The following is an 18,209-nucleotide window of genomic DNA, read 5'->3' as shown; positions in this document are numbered from 1 at the left end:
GAGACCTGGGGACAAAGCAACCCTGAAATATCTACCCTCTGAAACTGAGGAAGATGGGCAAGAGAGGCTGGCTTCAGGTGGCAAACTTTAAGCAAAAGAAACACACAAGGGCATGGAGACCTGGGGAAAAAGCAGCACTGAGAAATCTACCCTCTGAAACTGACGAGGATGGGCAACAGAAGCTACCTCAGGTGGCAATCGTTAAGCAAAAGAAACACACAAGGGCGTGGAGACCTGGGGAAAAAGCAACACAGAGAAATCTACCCTCTGAAACCGAAGAAGATGGGCAACAGAGGCTAGCTCAGGTGACAATCTTTAAGCAAAAAAAAATAAAATAAAAATATACAATGGCGAGGAGACCCGGTCAAAAAGCAACCCTGAAAAATGTACCCTCTGAAACTGAAGAAGCAGGGCAACAGTGCCTAGCTCAGGTGACAATCTTTAAGCAAAAGAAACACACAAGGGCGTGGGGAGCTGGCGAAAAGGCAACACTGAGAAATCCACCCTCTGAAACGGACGAAGATGGGCAACAGAGGCTAGCTCAGGTGGCAATCTTTAAGCAAAAGAAACACACAAGGGCGTGGAGACCTGGGGAAAAAGCAACACGGAGAAATCCACCCTCTGAAACTGAGGAAGATGGGCAAGAGAGGCTACCTCAGGTGGCAATCCTTAAGCAAAAACAAAGCACAAAGGCGTGGAGCCCTGGGGACAAAGCAACCCTGAAATATCTACCCTCTGAAACTGAGGAACATGGGCAAGAGAGGCTAGCTCAGGTGTCACTCGTTAAGCAAAAACAAAACACAAAGGCATGGAGACCTGGGGAAAAAGCAACCCTGAAATATCTACCATCTGAAACTGAGGAAGATGGGCAAGAGAGGCTGGCTTCAGGTGGCAAACTTTAAGCAAAAGAAACACACAAGGGCGTGGAGACCTGGGGAAAAAGCAGCACTGAGAAATCTACCCTCTGAAACAGACGAGGATGGGCAACAGAGGCTCCCTAGGTGGCAATCGTTAAGTAAAAGAAACACACAAGGGCGTGGAGACCTGGGGAAAAAGCAACACGGAGAAATCCACCCTCTGAAACTGACGAACATGGGCAAAAGAAGCTAGCTCAGGTTGCAAACTTTAAGCAGAAAAAAAAAAGACGCAAGGGCGTGGAGAGCTGGCGAAAAAGCAACACTGAGAAATCTAACCTCTGAAACCGAAGAAGATGGGCAACAGAGGCTAGCTCATGTGGCAATCTTTAAGCAAAAAAAATAGGATAAAAAAATACAATGGCGAGGAGACCCGCTCAAAAAGCAACCCTGAAAAAGGTACCCTCTGAAACTGAGGAAGCAGGGCAACAGTGCCTAGCTCAGGTGACAATCTTTAAGCAAAAGAAACACACAAGGGCGTGGGGAGCTGGCGAAAAGGCAACACTGAGAAATCCACCCTCTGAAACGGACGAAGATGGGCAACAGAGGCTAGCTCAGGTGGCAATCTTTAAGCAAAAGAAACACACAAGGGCGTGGAGGCCTGGGGAAAAAGCAACACGGAGAAATCCACCCTCTGAAACTGAGGAAGATGGGCAACAGAGGCTACCTCAGGTGGCAATCGTTAAGCAAAAACAAAACCCAAAGGCGTGGAGACCTGGGGACAAAGCAACCCTGAAATATCTACCCTCTGAAACTGAGGAAGATGGGCAAGAGAGGCTGGCTTCAGGTGGCAAACTTTAAGCAAAAGAAACACACAAGGGCATGGAGACCTGGGGAAAAAGCAGCACTGAGAAATCTACCCTCTGAAACTGACGAGGATGGGCAACAGAAGCTACCTCAGGTGGCAATCGTTAAGCAAAAGAAACACACAAGGGCGTGGAGACCTGGGGAAAAAGCAACACTGAGAAATCTACCCTCTGAAACCGAAGAAGATGGGCAACAGAGGCTAGCTCAGGTGACAATCTTTAAGCAAAAAAAAATAAAATAAAAATATACAATGGCGAGGAGACCCGGTCAAAAAGCAACCCTGAAAAATGTACCCTCTGAAACTGAAGAAGCAGGGCAACAGTGCCTAGCTCAGGTGACAATCTTTAAGCAAAAGAAACACACAAGGGCGTGGGGAGCTGGCGAAAAGGCAACACTGAGAAATCCACCCTCTGAAACGGACGAAGATGGGCAACAGAGGCTAGCTCAGGTGGCAATCTTTAAGCAAAAGAAACACACAAGGGCGTGGAGACCTGGGGAAAAAGCAACACGGAGAAATCCACCCTCTGAAACTGAGGAAGATGGGCAAGAGAGGCTACCTCAGGTGGCAATCCTTAAGCAAAAACAAAGCACAAAGGCGTGGAGCCCTGGGGACAAAGCAACCCTGAAATATCTACCCTCTGAAACTGAGGAACATGGGCAAGAGAGGCTAGCTCAGGTGTCACTCGTTAAGCAAAAACAAAACACAAAGGCATGGAGACCTGGGGAAAAAGCAACCCTGAAATATCTACCATCTGAAACTGAGGAAGATGGGCAAGAGAGGCTGGCTTCAGGTGGCAAACTTTAAGCAAAAGAAACACACAAGGGCGTGGAGACCTGGGGAAAAAGCAGCACTGAGAAATCTACCCTCTGAAACAGACGAGGATGGGCAACAGAGGCTCCCTAGGTGGCAATCGTTAAGTAAAAGAAACACACAAGGGCGTGGAGACCTGGGGAAAAAGCAACACGGAGAAATCCACCCTCTGAAACTGACGAACATGGGCAAAAGAAGCTAGCTCAGGTTGCAAACTTTAAGCAGAAAAAAAAAAGACGCAAGGGCGTGGAGAGCTGGCGAAAAAGCAACACTGAGAAATCTAACCTCTGAAACCGAAGAAGATGGGCAACAGAGGCTAGCTCATGTGGCAATCTTTAAGCAAAAAAAATAGGATAAAAAAATACAATGGCGAGGAGACCCGCTCAAAAAGCAACCCTGAAAAAGGTACCCTCTGAAACTGAGGAAGCAGGGCAACAGTGCCTAGCTCAGGTGACAATCTTTAAGCAAAAGAAACACACAAGGGCGTGGGGAGCTGGCGAAAAGGCAACACTGAGAAATCCACCCTCTGAAACGGACGAAGATGGGCAACAGAGGCTAGCTCAGGTGGCAATCTTTAAGCAAAAGAAACACACAAGGGCGTGGAGGCCTGGGGAAAAAGCAACACGGAGAAATCCACCCTCTGAAACTGAGGAAGATGGGCAACAGAGGCTACCTCAGGTGGCAATCGTTAAGCAAAAACAAAACCCAAAGGCGTGGAGACCTGGGGACAAAGCAACCCTGAAATATCTACCCTCTGAAACTGAGGAAGATGGGCAAGAGAGGCTGGCTTCAGGTGGCAAACTTTAAGCAAAAGAAACACACAAGGGCATGGAGACCTGGGGAAAAAGCAGCACTGAGAAATCTACCCTCTGAAACTGACGAGGATGGGCAACAGAAGCTACCTCAGGTGGCAATCGTTAAGCAAAAGAAACACACAAGGGCGTGGAGACCTGGGGAAAAAGCAACACTGAGAAATCTACCCTCTGAAACCGAAGAAGATGGGCAACAGAGGCTACCTCAGGTGACAATCTTTAAGCAAAAAAAAATAAAATAAAAATATACAATGGCGAGGAGACCCGGTCAAAAAGCAACCCTGAAAAATGTACCCTCTGAAACTGAAGAAGCAGGGCAACAGTGCCTAGCTCAGGTGACAATCTTTAAGCAAAAGAAACACAAAAGGGCGTGGGGAGCTGGCGAAAAGGCAACACTGAGAAATCCACCCTCTGAAACGGACGAAGATGGGCAACAGAGGCTAGCTCAGGTGGCAATCTTTAAGCAAAAGAAACACACAAGGGCGTGGAGGCCTGGGGAAAAAGCAACACGGAGAAATCCACCCTCTGAAACTGAGGAAGATGGGCAACAGAGGCTACCTCAGGTGGCAATCGTTAAGCAAAAACAAAACCCAAAGGCGTGGAGCCCTGGGGACAAAGCAACCCTGAAATATCTACCCTCTGAAACTGAGGAAGATGGGCAAGAGAGGCTGCCTTCAGGTGGCAATCTTTAAGCAAAAGAAACACACAAGGGCGTGGGGAGCTGGCGAAAAGGCAACACTGAGAAATCCACCCTCTGAAACGGACGAAGATGGGCAACAGAGGCTAGCTCAGGTGGCAATCTTTAAGCAAAAGAAACACACAAGGGCGTGGAGACCTGGGGAAAAAGCAACACGGAGAAATCCACCCTCTGAAACTGAGGAAGATGGGCAAGAGAGGCTACCTCAGGTGGCAATCCTTAAGCAAAAACAAAGCACAAAGGCGTGGAGCCCTGGGGACAAAGCAACCCTGAAATATCTACCCTCTGAAACTGAGGAACATGGGCAAGAGAGGCTAGCTCAGGTGTCACTCGTTAAGCAAAAACAAAACACAAAGGCATGGAGACCTGGGGAAAAAGCAACCCTGAAATATCTACCATCTGAAACTGAGGAAGATGGGCAAGAGAGGCTGGCTTCAGGTGGCAAACTTTAAGCAAAAGAAACACACAAGGGCGTGGAGACCTGGGGAAAAAGCAGCACTGAGAAATCTACCCTCTGAAACAGACGAGGATGGGCAACAGAGGCTCCCTAGGTGGCAATCGTTAAGTAAAAGAAACACACAAGGGCGTGGAGACCTGGGGAAAAAGCAACACGGAGAAATCCACCCTCTGAAACTGACGAACATGGGCAAAAGAAGCTAGCTCAGGTTGCAAACTTTAAGCAGAAAAAAAAAAGACGCAAGGGCGTGGAGAGCTGGCGAAAAAGCAACACTGAGAAATCTAACCTCTGAAACCGAAGAAGATGGGCAACAGAGGCTAGCTCATGTGGCAATCTTTAAGCAAAAAAAATAGGATAAAAAAATACAATGGCGAGGAGACCCGCTCAAAAAGCAACCCTGAAAAAGGTACCCTCTGAAACTGAGGAATCAGGGCAACAGTGCCTAGCTCAGGTGACAATCTTTAAGCAAAAGAAACACACAAGGGCGTGGGGAGCTGGCGAAAAGGCAACACTGAGAAATCCACCCTCTGAAACGGACGAAGATGGGCAACAGAGGCTAGCTCAGGTGGCAATCTTTAAGCAAAAGAAACACACAAGGGCGTGGAGGCCTGGGGAAAAAGCAACACGGAGAAATCCACCCTCTGAAACTGAGGAAGATGGGCAAGAGAGGCTACCTCAGGTGGCAATCCTTAAGCAAAAACAAAGCACAAAGGCGTGGAGCCCTGGGGACAAAGCAACCCTGAAATATCTACCCTCTGAAACTGAGGAAGATGGGCAAGAGAGGCTGCCTTCAGGTGGCAATCTTTAAGCAAAAGAAACACACAAGGGCGTGGGGAGCTGGCGAAAAGGCAACACTGAGAAATCCACCCTCTGAAACGGACGAAGATGGGCAACAGAGGCTAGCTCAGGTGGCAATCTTTAAGCAAAAGAAACACACAAGGGCGTGGAGACCTGGGGAAAAAGCAACACGGAGAAATCCACCCTCTGAAACTGAGGAAGATGGGCAAGAGAGGCTACCTCAGGTGGCAATCCTTAAGCAAAAACAAAGCACAAAGGCGTGGAGCCCTGGGGACAAAGCAACCCTGAAATATCTACCCTCTGAAACTGAGGAACATGGGCAAGAGAGGCTAGCTCAGGTGTCACTCGTTAAGCAAAAACAAAACACAAAGGCATGGAGACCTGGGGAAAAAGCAACCCTGAAATATCTACCATCTGAAACTGAGGAAGATGGGCAAGAGAGGCTGGCTTCAGGTGGCAAACTTTAAGCAAAAGAAACACACAAGGGCGTGGAGACCTGGGGAAAAAGCAGCACTGAGAAATCTACCCTCTGAAACAGACGAGGATGGGCAACAGAGGCTCCCTAGGTGGCAATCGTTAAGTAAAAGAAACACACAAGGGCGTGGAGACCTGGGGAAAAAGCAACACGGAGAAATCCACCCTCTGAAACTGACGAACATGGGCAAAAGAAGCTAGCTCAGGTTGCAAACTTTAAGCAGAAAAAAAAAAGACGCAAGGGCGTGGAGAGCTGGCGAAAAAGCAACACTGAGAAATCTAACCTCTGAAACCGAAGAAGATGGGCAACAGAGGCTAGCTCATGTGGCAATCTTTAAGCAAAAAAAATAGGATAAAAAAATACAATGGCGAGGAGACCCGCTCAAAAAGCAACCCTGAAAAAGGTACCCTCTGAAACTGAGGAAGCAGGGCAACAGTGCCTAGCTCAGGTGACAATCTTTAAGCAAAAGAAACACACAAGGGCGTGGGGAGCTGGCGAAAAGGCAACACTGAGAAATCCACCCTCTGAAACGGACGAAGATGGGCAACAGAGGCTAGCTCAGGTGGCAATCTTTAAGCAAAAGAAACACACAAGGGCGTGGAGGCCTGGGGAAAAAGCAACACGGAGAAATCCACCCTCTGAAACTGAGGAAGATGGGCAACAGAGGCTACCTCAGGTGGCAATCGTTAAGCAAAAACAAAACCCAAAGGCGTGGAGCCCTGGGGACAAAGCAACCCTGAAATATCTACCCTCTGAAACTGAGGAAGATGGGCAAGAGAGGCTGCCTTCAGGTGGCAATCTTTAAGCAAAAGAAACACACAAGGGCGTGGGGAGCTGGCGAAAAGGCAACACTGAGAAATCCACCCTCTGAAACGGACGAAGATGGGCAACAGAGGCTAGCTCAGGTGGCAATCTTTAAGCAAAAGAAACACACAAGGGCGTGGAGACCTGGGGAAAAAGCAACACGGAGAAATCCACCCTCTGAAACTGAGGAAGATGGGCAAGAGAGGCTACCTCAGGTGGCAATCCTTAAGCAAAAACAAAGCACAAAGGCGTGGAGCCCTGGGGACAAAGCAACCCTGAAATATCTACCCTCTGAAACTGAGGAACATGGGCAAGAGAGGCTAGCTCAGGTGTCACTCGTTAAGCAAAAACAAAACACAAAGGCATGGAGACCTGGGGAAAAAGCAACCCTGAAATATCTACCATCTGAAACTGAGGAAGATGGGCAAGAGAGGCTGGCTTCAGGTGGCAAACTTTAAGCAAAAGAAACACACAAGGGCGTGGAGACCTGGGGAAAAAGCAGCACTGAGAAATCTACCCTCTGAAACAGACGAGGATGGGCAACAGAGGCTCCCTAGGTGGCAATCGTTAAGTAAAAGAAACACACAAGGGCGTGGAGACCTGGGGAAAAAGCAACACGGAGAAATCCACCCTCTGAAACTGACGAACATGGGCAAAAGAAGCTAGCTCAGGTTGCAAACTTTAAGCAGAAAAAAAAAAGACGCAAGGGCGTGGAGAGCTGGCGAAAAAGCAACACTGAGAAATCTAACCTCTGAAACCGAAGAAGATGGGCAACAGAGGCTAGCTCATGTGGCAATCTTTAAGCAAAAAAAATAGGATAAAAAATTACAATGGCGAGGAGACCCGCTCAAAAAGCAACCCTGAAAAAGGTACCCTCTGAAACTGAGGAAGCAGGGCAACAGTGCCTAGCTCAGGTGACAATCTTTAAGCAAAAGAAACACACAAGGGCGTGGGGAGCTGGCGAAAAGGCAACACTGAGAAATCCACCCTCTGAAACGGACGAAGATGGGCAACAGAGGCTAGCTCAGGTGGCAATCTTTAAGCAAAAGAAACACACAAGGGCGTGGAGGCCTGGGGAAAAAGCAACACGGAGAAATCCACCCTCTGAAACTGAGGAAGATGGGCAACAGAGGCTACCTCAGGTGGCAATCGTTAAGCAAAAACAAAACCCAAAGGCGTGGAGACCTGGGGACAAAGCAACCCTGAAATATCTACCCTCTGAAACTGAGGAAGATGGGCAAGAGAGGCTGGCTTCAGGTGGCAAACTTTAAGCAAAAGAAACACACAAGGGCATGGAGACCTGGGGAAAAAGCAGCACTGAGAAATCTACCCTCTGAAACTGACGAGGATGGGCAACAGAAGCTACCTCAGGTGGCAATCGTTAAGCAAAAGAAACACACAAGGGCGTGGAGACCTGGGGAAAAAGCAACACTGAGAAATCTACCCTCTGAAACCGAAGAAGATGGGCAACAGAGGCTAGCTCAGGTGACAATCTTTAAGCAAAAAAAAATAAAATAAAAATATACAATGGCGAGGAGACCCGGTCAAAAAGCAACCCTGAAAAATGTACCCTCTGAAACTGAAGAAGCAGGGCAACAGTGCCTAGCTCAGGTGACAATCTTTAAGCAAAAGAAACACACAAGGGCGTGGGGAGCTGGCGAAAAGGCAACACTGAGAAATCCACCCTCTGAAACGGACGAAGATGGGCAACAGAGGCTAGCTCAGGTGGCAATCTTTAAGCAAAAGAAACACACAAGGGCGTGGAGACCTGGGGAAAAAGCAACACGGAGAAATCCACCCTCTGAAACTGAGGAAGATGGGCAAGAGAGGCTACCTCAGGTGGCAATCCTTAAGCAAAAACAAAGCACAAAGGCGTGGAGCCCTGGGGACAAAGCAACCCTGAAATATCTACCCTCTGAAACTGAGGAACATGGGCAAGAGAGGCTAGCTCAGGTGTCACTCGTTAAGCAAAAACAAAACACAAAGGCATGGAGACCTGGGGAAAAAGCAACCCTGAAATATCTACCATCTGAAACTGAGGAAGATGGGCAAGAGAGGCTGGCTTCAGGTGGCAAACTTTAAGCAAAAGAAACACACAAGGGCGTGGAGACCTGGGGAAAAAGCAGCACTGAGAAATCTACCCTCTGAAACAGACGAGGATGGGCAACAGAGGCTCCCTAGGTGGCAATCGTTAAGTAAAAGAAACACACAAGGGCGTGGAGACCTGGGGAAAAAGCAACACGGAGAAATCCACCCTCTGAAACTGACGAACATGGGCAAAAGAAGCTAGCTCAGGTTGCAAACTTTAAGCAGAAAAAAAAAAGACGCAAGGGCGTGGAGAGCTGGCGAAAAAGCAACACTGAGAAATCTAACCTCTGAAACCGAAGAAGATGGGCAACAGAGGCTAGCTCATGTGGCAATCTTTAAGCAAAAAAAATAGGATAAAAAAATACAATGGCGAGGAGACCCGCTCAAAAAGCAACCCTGAAAAAGGTACCCTCTGAAACTGAGGAAGCAGGGCAACAGTGCCTAGCTCAGGTGACAATCTTTAAGCAAAAGAAACACACAAGGGCGTGGGGAGCTGGTGAAAAGGCAACACTGAGAAATCCACCCTCTGAAACGGACGAAGATGGGCAACAGAGGCTAGCTCAGGTGGCAATCTTTAAGCAAAAGAAACACACAAGGGCGTGGAGGCCTGGGGAAAAAGCAACACGGAGAAATCCACCCTCTGAAACTGAGGAAGATGGGCAACAGAGGCTACCTCAGGTGGCAATCGTTAAGCAAAAACAAAACCCAAAGGCGTGGAGACCTGGGGACAAAGCAACCCTGAAATATCTACCCTCTGAAACTGAGGAAGATGGGCAAGAGAGGCTGGCTTCAGGTGGCAAACTTTAAGCAAAAGAAACACACAAGGGCATGGAGACCTGGGGAAAAAGCAGCACTGAGAAATCTACCCTCTGAAACTGACGAGGATGGGCAACAGAAGCTACCTCAGGTGGCAATCGCTAAGCAAAAGAAACACACAAGGGCGTGGAGACCTGGGGAAAAAGCAACACTGAGAAATCTACCCTCTGAAACCGAAGAAGATGGGCAACAGAGGCTACCTCAGGTGACAATCTTTAAGCAAAAAAAAATAAAATAAAAATATACAATGGCGAGGAGACCCGGTCAAAAAGCAACCCTGAAAAATGTACCCTCTGAAACTGAAGAAGCAGGGCAACAGTGCCTAGCTCAGGTGACAATCTTTAAGCAAAAGAAACACACAAGGGCGTGGGGAGCTGGCGAAAAGGCAACACTGAGAAATCCACCCTCTGAAACGGACGAAGATGGGCAACAGAGGCTAGCTCAGGTGGCAATCTTTAAGCAAAAGAAACACACAAGGGCGTGGAGGCCTGGGGAAAAAGCAACACGGAGAAATCCACCCTCTGAAACTGAGGAAGATGGGCAACAGAGGCTACCTCAGGTGGCAATCGTTAAGCAAAAACAAAACCCAAAGGCGTGGAGCCCTGGGGACAAAGCAACCCTGAAATATCTACCCTCTGAAACTGAGGAAGATGGGCAAGAGAGGCTGCCTTCAGGTGGCAATCTTTAAGCAAAAGAAACACACAAGGGCGTGGGGAGCTGGCGAAAAGGCAACACTGAGAAATCCACCCTCTGAAACGGACGAAGATGGGCAACAGAGGCTAGCTCAGGTGGCAATCTTTAAGCAAAAGAAACACACAAGGGCGTGGAGACCTGGGGAAAAAGCAACACGGAGAAATCCACCCTCTGAAACTGAGGAAGATGGGCAAGAGAGGCTACCTCAGGTGGCAATCCTTAAGCAAAAACAAAGCACAAAGGCGTGGAGCCCTGGGGACAAAGCAACCCTGAAATATCTACCCTCTGAAACTGAGGAACATGGGCAAGAGAGGCTAGCTCAGGTGTCACTCGTTAAGCAAAAACAAAACACAAAGGCATGGAGACCTGGGGAAAAAGCAACCCTGAAATATCTACCATCTGAAACTGAGGAAGATGGGCAAGAGAGGCTGGCTTCAGGTGGCAAACTTTAAGCAAAAGAAACACACAAGGGCGTGGAGACCTGGGGAAAAAGCAGCACTGAGAAATCTACCCTCTGAAACAGACGAGGATGGGCAACAGAGGCTCCCTAGGTGGCAATCGTTAAGTAAAAGAAACACACAAGGGCGTGGAGACCTGGGGAAAAAGCAACACGGAGAAATCCACCCTCTGAAACTGACGAACATGGGCAAAAGAAGCTAGCTCAGGTTGCAAACTTTAAGCAGAAAAAAAAAAGACGCAAGGGCGTGGAGAGCTGGCGAAAAAGCAACACTGAGAAATCTAACCTCTGAAACCGAAGAAGATGGGCAACAGAGGCTAGCTCATGTGGCAATCTTTAAGCAAAAAAAATAGGATAAAAAAATACAATGGCGAGGAGACCCGCTCAAAAAGCAACCCTGAAAAAGGTACCCTCTGAAACTGAGGAAGCAGGGCAACAGTGCCTAGCTCAGGTGACAATCTTTAAGCAAAAGAAACACACAAGGGCGTGGGGAGCTGGCGAAAAGGCAACACTGAGAAATCCACCCTCTGAAACGGACGAAGATGGGCAACAGAGGCTAGCTCAGGTGGCAATCTTTAAGCAAAAGAAACACACAAGGGCGTGGAGGCCTGGGGAAAAAGCAACACGGAGAAATCCACCCTCTGAAACTGAGGAAGATGGGCAAGAGAGGCTACCTCAGGTGGCAATCCTTAAGCAAAAACAAAGCACAAAGGCGTGGAGCCCTGGGGACAAAGCAACCCTGAAATATCTACCCTCTGAAACTGAGGAAGATGGGCAAGAGAGGCTGCCTTCAGGTGGCAATCTTTAAGCAAAAGAAACACACAAGGGCGTGGGGAGCTGGCGAAAAGGCAACACTGAGAAATCCACCCTCTGAAACGGACGAAGATGGGCAACAGAGGCTAGCTCAGGTGGCAATCTTTAAGCAAAAGAAACACACAAGGGCGTGGAGACCTGGGGAAAAAGCAACACGGAGAAATCCACCCTCTGAAACTGAGGAAGATGGGCAAGAGAGGCTACCTCAGGTGGCAATCCTTAAGCAAAAACAAAGCACAAAGGCGTGGAGCCCTGGGGACAAAGCAACCCTGAAATATCTACCCTCTGAAACTGAGGAACATGGGCAAGAGAGGCTAGCTCAGGTGTCACTCGTTAAGCAAAAACAAAACACAAAGGCATGGAGACCTGGGGAAAAAGCAACCCTGAAATATCTACCATCTGAAACTGAGGAAGATGGGCAAGAGAGGCTGGCTTCAGGTGGCAAACTTTAAGCAAAAGAAACACACAAGGGCGTGGAGACCTGGGGAAAAAGCAGCACTGAGAAATCTACCCTCTGAAACAGACGAGGATGGGCAACAGAGGCTCCCTAGGTGGCAATCGTTAAGTAAAAGAAACACACAAGGGCGTGGAGACCTGGGGAAAAAGCAACACGGAGAAATCCACCCTCTGAAACTGACGAACATGGGCAAAAGAAGCTAGCTCAGGTTGCAAACTTTAAGCAGAAAAAAAAAAGACGCAAGGGCGTGGAGAGCTGGCGAAAAAGCAACACTGAGAAATCTAACCTCTGAAACCGAAGAAGATGGGCAACAGAGGCTAGCTCATGTGGCAATCTTTAAGCAAAAAAAATAGGATAAAAAAATACAATGGCGAGGAGACCCGCTCAAAAAGCAACCCTGAAAAAGGTACCCTCTGAAACTGAGGAAGCAGGGCAACAGTGCCTAGCTCAGGTGACAATCTTTAAGCAAAAGAAACACACAAGGGCGTGGGGAGCTGGCGAAAAGGCAACACTGAGAAATCCACCCTCTGAAACGGACGAAGATGGGCAACAGAGGCTAGCTCAGGTGGCAATCTTTAAGCAAAAGAAACACACAAGGGCGTGGAGGCCTGGGGAAAAAGCAACACGGAGAAATCCACCCTCTGAAACTGAGGAAGATGGGCAAGAGAGGCTACCTCAGGTGGCAATCCTTAAGCAAAAACAAAGCACAAAGGCGTGGAGCCCTGGGGACAAAGCAACCCTGAAATATCTACCCTCTGAAACTGAGGAAGATGGGCAAGAGAGGCTGCCTTCAGGTGGCAATCTTTAAGCAAAAGAAACACACAAGGGCGTGGGGAGCTGGCGAAAAGGCAACACTGAGAAATCCACCCTCTGAAACGGACGAAGATGGGCAACAGAGGCTAGCTCAGGTGGCAATCTTTAAGCAAAAGAAACACACAAGGGCGTGGAGGCCTGGGGAAAAAGCAACACGGAGAAATCCACCCTCTGAAACTGAGGAAGATGGGCAAGAGAGGCTACCTCAGGTGGCAATCCTTAAGCAAAAACAAAGCACAAAGGCGTGGAGCCCTGGGGACAAAGCAACCCTGAAATATCTACCCTCTGAAACTGAGGAAGATGGGCAAGAGAGGCTGCCTTCAGGTGGCAATCTTTAAGCAAAAGAAACACACAAGGGCGTGGGGAGCTGGCGAAAAGGCAACACTGAGAAATCCACCCTCTGAAACGGACGAAGATGGGCAACAGAGGCTAGCTCAGGTGGCAATCTTTAAGCAAAAGAAACACACAAGGGCGTGGAGACCTGGGGAAAAAGCAACACGGAGAAATCCACCCTCTGAAACTGAGGAAGATGGGCAAGAGAGGCTACCTCAGGTGGCAATCCTTAAGCAAAAACAAAGCACAAAGGCGTGGAGCCCTGGGGACAAAGCAACCCTGAAATATCTACCCTCTGAAACTGAGGAACATGGGCAAGAGAGGCTAGCTCAGGTGTCACTCGTTAAGCAAAAACAAAACACAAAGGCATGGAGACCTGGGGAAAAAGCAACCCTGAAATATCTACCATCTGAAACTGAGGAAGATGGGCAAGAGAGGCTGGCTTCAGGTGGCAAACTTTAAGCAAAAGAAACACACAAGGGCGTGGAGACCTGGGGAAAAAGCAGCACTGAGAAATCTACCCTCTGAAACAGACGAGGATGGGCAACAGAGGCTCCCTAGGTGGCAATCGTTAAGTAAAAGAAACACACAAGGGCGTGGAGACCTGGGGAAAAAGCAACACGGAGAAATCCACCCTCTGAAACTGACGAACATGGGCAAAAGAAGCTAGCTCAGGTTGCAAACTTTAAGCAGAAAAAAAAAAGACGCAAGGGCGTGGAGAGCTGGCGAAAAAGCAACACTGAGAAATCTAACCTCTGAAACCGAAGAAGATGGGCAACAGAGGCTAGCTCATGTGGCAATCTTTAAGCAAAAAAAATAGGATAAAAAAATACAATGGCGAGGAGACCCGCTCAAAAAGCAACCCTGAAAAAGGTACCCTCTGAAACTGAGGAAGCAGGGCAACAGTGCCTAGCTCAGGTGACAATCTTTAAGCAAAAGAAACACACAAGGGCGTGGGGAGCTGGCGAAAAGGCAACACTGAGAAATCCACCCTCTGAAACGGACGAAGATGGGCAACAGAGGCTAGCTCAGGTGGCAATCTTTAAGCAAAAGAAACACACAAGGGCGTGGAGGCCTGGGGAAAAAGCAACACGGAGAAATCCACCCTCTGAAACTGAGGAAGATGGGCAAGAGAGGCTACCTCAGGTGGCAATCCTTAAGCAAAAACAAAGCACAAAGGCGTGGAGCCCTGGGGACAAAGCAACCCTGAAATATCTACCCTCTGAAACTGAGGAAGATGGGCAAGAGAGGCTGCCTTCAGGTGGCAATCTTTAAGCAAAAGAAACACACAAGGGCGTGGGGAGCTGGCGAAAAGGCAACACTGAGAAATCCACCCTCTGAAACGGACGAAGATGGGCAACAGAGGCTAGCTCAGGTGGCAATCTTTAAGCAAAAGAAACACACAAGGGCGTGGAGACCTGGGGAAAAAGCAACACGGAGAAATCCACCCTCTGAAACTGAGGAAGATGGGCAAGAGAGGCTACCTCAGGTGGCAATCCTTAAGCAAAAACAAAGCACAAAGGCGTGGAGCCCTGGGGACAAAGCAACCCTGAAATATCTACCCTCTGAAACTGAGGAACATGGGCAAGAGAGGCTAGCTCAGGTGTCACTCGTTAAGCAAAAACAAAACACAAAGGCATGGAGACCTGGGGAAAAAGCAACCCTGAAATATCTACCATCTGAAACTGAGGAAGATGGGCAAGAGAGGCTGGCTTCAGGTGGCAAACTTTAAGCAAAAGAAACACACAAGGGCGTGGAGACCTGGGGAAAAAGCAGCACTGAGAAATCTACCCTCTGAAACAGACGAGGATGGGCAACAGAGGCTCCCTAGGTGGCAATCGTTAAGTAAAAGAAACACACAAGGGCGTGGAGACCTGGGGAAAAAGCAACACGGAGAAATCCACCCTCTGAAACTGACGAACATGGGCAAAAGAAGCTAGCTCAGGTTGCAAACTTTAAGCAGAAAAAAAAAAGACGCAAGGGCGTGGAGAGCTGGCGAAAAAGCAACACTGAGAAATCTAACCTCTGAAACCGAAGAAGATGGGCAACAGAGGCTAGCTCATGTGGCAATCTTTAAGCAAAAAAAATAGGATAAAAAATTACAATGGCGAGGAGACCCGCTCAAAAAGCAACCCTGAAAAAGGTACCCTCTGAAACTGAGGAAGCAGGGCAACAGTGCCTAGCTCAGGTGACAATCTTTAAGCAAAAGAAACACACAAGGGCGTGGGGAGCTGGCGAAAAGGCAACACTGAGAAATCCACCCTCTGAAACGGACGAAGATGGGCAACAGAGGCTAGCTCAGGTGGCAATCTTTAAGCAAAAGAAACACACAAGGGCGTGGAGGCCTGGGGAAAAAGCAACACAGAGAAATCCACCCTCTGAAACTGAGGAAGATGGGCAACAGAGGCTACCTCAGGTGGCAATCGTTAAGCAAAAACAAAACCCAAAGGCGTGGAGACCTGGGGACAAAGCAACCCTGAAATATCTACCCTCTGAAACTGAGGAAGATGGGCAAGAGAGGCTGGCTTCAGGTGGCAAACTTTAAGCAAAAGAAACACACAAGGGCATGGAGACCTGGGGAAAAAGCAGCACTGAGAAATCTACCCTCTGAAACTGACGAGGATGGGCAACAGAAGCTACCTCAGGTGGCAATCGTTAAGCAAAAGAAACACACAAGGGCGTGGAGACCTGGGGAAAAAGCAACACTGAGAAATCTACCCTCTGAAACCGAAGAAGATGGGCAACAGAGGCTAGCTCAGGTGACAATCTTTAAGCAAAAAAAAATAAAATAAAAATATACAATGGCGAGGAGACCCGGTCAAAAAGCAACCCTGAAAAATGTACCCTCTGAAACTGAAGAAGCAGGGCAACAGTGCCTAGCTCAGGTGACAATCTTTAAGCAAAAGAAACACACAAGGGCGTGGGGAGCTGGCGAAAAGGCAACACTGAGAAATCCACCCTCTGAAACGGACGAAGATGGGCAACAGAGGCTAGCTCAGGTGGCAATCTTTAAGCAAAAGAAACACACAAGGGCGTGGAGGCCTGGGGAAAAAGCAACACGGAGAAATCCACCCTCTGAAACTGAGGAAGATGGGCAACAGAGGCTACCTCAGGTGGCAATCGTTAAGCAAAAACAAAACCCAAAGGCGTGGAGCCCTGGGGACAAAGCAACCCTGAAATATCTACCCTCTGAAACTGAGGAAGATGGGCAAGAGAGGCTGCCTTCAGGTGGCAATCTTTAAGCAAAAGAAACACACAAGGGCGTGGGGAGCTGGCGAAAAGGCAACACTGAGAAATCCACCCTCTGAAACGGACGAAGATGGGCAACAGAGGCTAGCTCAGGTGGCAATCTTTAAGCAAAAGAAACACACAAGGGCGTGGAGACCTGGGGAAAAAGCAACACGGAGAAATCCACCCTCTGAAACTGAGGAAGATGGGCAAGAGAGGCTACCTCAGGTGGCAATCCTTAAGCAAAAACAAAGCACAAAGGCGTGGAGCCCTGGGGACAAAGCAACCCTGAAATATCTACCCTCTGAAACTGAGGAACATGGGCAAGAGAGGCTAGCTCAGGTGTCACTCGTTAAGCAAAAACAAAACACAAAGGCATGGAGACCTGGGGAAAAAGCAACCCTGAAATATCTACCATCTGAAACTGAGGAAGATGGGCAAGAGAGGCTGGCTTCAGGTGGCAAACTTTAAGCAAAAGAAACACACAAGGGCGTGGAGACCTGGGGAAAAAGCAGCACTGAGAAATCTACCCTCTGAAACAGACGAGGATGGGCAACAGAGGCTCCCTAGGTGGCAATCGTTAAGTAAAAGAAACACACAAGGGCGTGGAGACCTGGGGAAAAAGCAACACGGAGAAATCCACCCTCTGAAACTGACGAACATGGGCAAAAGAAGCTAGCTCAGGTTGCAAACTTTAAGCAGAAAAAAAAAAGACGCAAGGGCGTGGAGAGCTGGCGAAAAAGCAACACTGAGAAATCTAACCTCTGAAACCGAAGAAGATGGGCAACAGAGGCTAGCTCATGTGGCAATCTTTAAGCAAAAAAAATAGGATAAAAAAATACAATGGCGAGGAGACCCGCTCCAAAAGCAACCCTGAAAAAAGTAACCTCTGAAACTGAGGAAGCAGGGCAACAGTGCCTAGCTCAGGTGACAATCTTTAAGCAAAAGAAACACACAAGGGCGTGGGGAGCTGGCGAAAAGGCAACACTGAGAAATCCACCCTCTGAAACGGACGAAGATGGGCAACAGAGGCTAGCTCAGGTGGCAATCTTTAAGCAAAAGAAACACACAAGGGCGTGGAGGCCTGGGGAAAAAGCAACACGGAGAAATCCACCCTCTGAAACTGAGGAAGATGGGCAACAGAGGCTACCTCAGGTGGCAATCGTTAAGCAAAAACAAAACCCAAAGGCGTGGAGACCTGGGGACAAAGCAACCCTGAAATATCTACCCTCTGAAACTGAGGAAGATGGGCAAGAGAGGCTGCCTTCAGGTGGCAATCTTTAAGCAAAAGAAACACACAAGGGCGTGGGGAGCTGGCGAAAAGGCAACACTGAGAAATCCACCCTCTGAAACGGACGAAGATGGGCAACAGAGGCTAGCTCAGGTGGCAATCTTTAAGCAAAAGAAACACACAAGGGCGTGGAGACCTGGGGAAAAAGCAACACGGAGAAATCCACCCTCTGAAACTGAGGAAGATGGGCAAGAGAGGCTACCTCAGGTGGCAATCCTTAAGCAAAAACAAAGCACAAAGGCGTGGAGCCCTGGGGACAAAGCAACCCTGAAATATCTACCCTCTGAAACTGAGGAACATGGGCAAGAGAGGCTAGCTCAGGTGTCACTCGTTAAGCAAAAACAAAACACAAAGGCATGGAGACCTGGGGAAAAAGCAACCCTGAAATATCTACCATCTGAAACTGAGGAAGATGGGCAAGAGAGGCTGGCTTCAGGTGGCAAACTTTAAGCAAAAGAAACACACAAGGGCGTGGAGACCTGGGGAAAAAGCAACACGGAGAAATCCACCCTCTGAAACTGAGGAAGATGGGCAAGAGAGGCTACCTCAGGTGGCAATCCTTAAGCAAAAACAAAGCACAAAGGCGTGGAGCCCTGGGGACAAAGCAACCCTGAAATATCTACCCTCTGAAACTGAGGAAGATGG

This window comes from Equus asinus, unplaced genomic scaffold (assembly GCF_041296235.1).
Source record: "Equus asinus isolate D_3611 breed Donkey unplaced genomic scaffold, EquAss-T2T_v2 contig_146, whole genome shotgun sequence".
In the NCBI taxonomy this organism is placed as follows: domain Eukaryota; kingdom Metazoa; phylum Chordata; class Mammalia; order Perissodactyla; family Equidae; genus Equus; species Equus asinus.
This window is presented reverse-complemented; position numbering follows the sequence as displayed.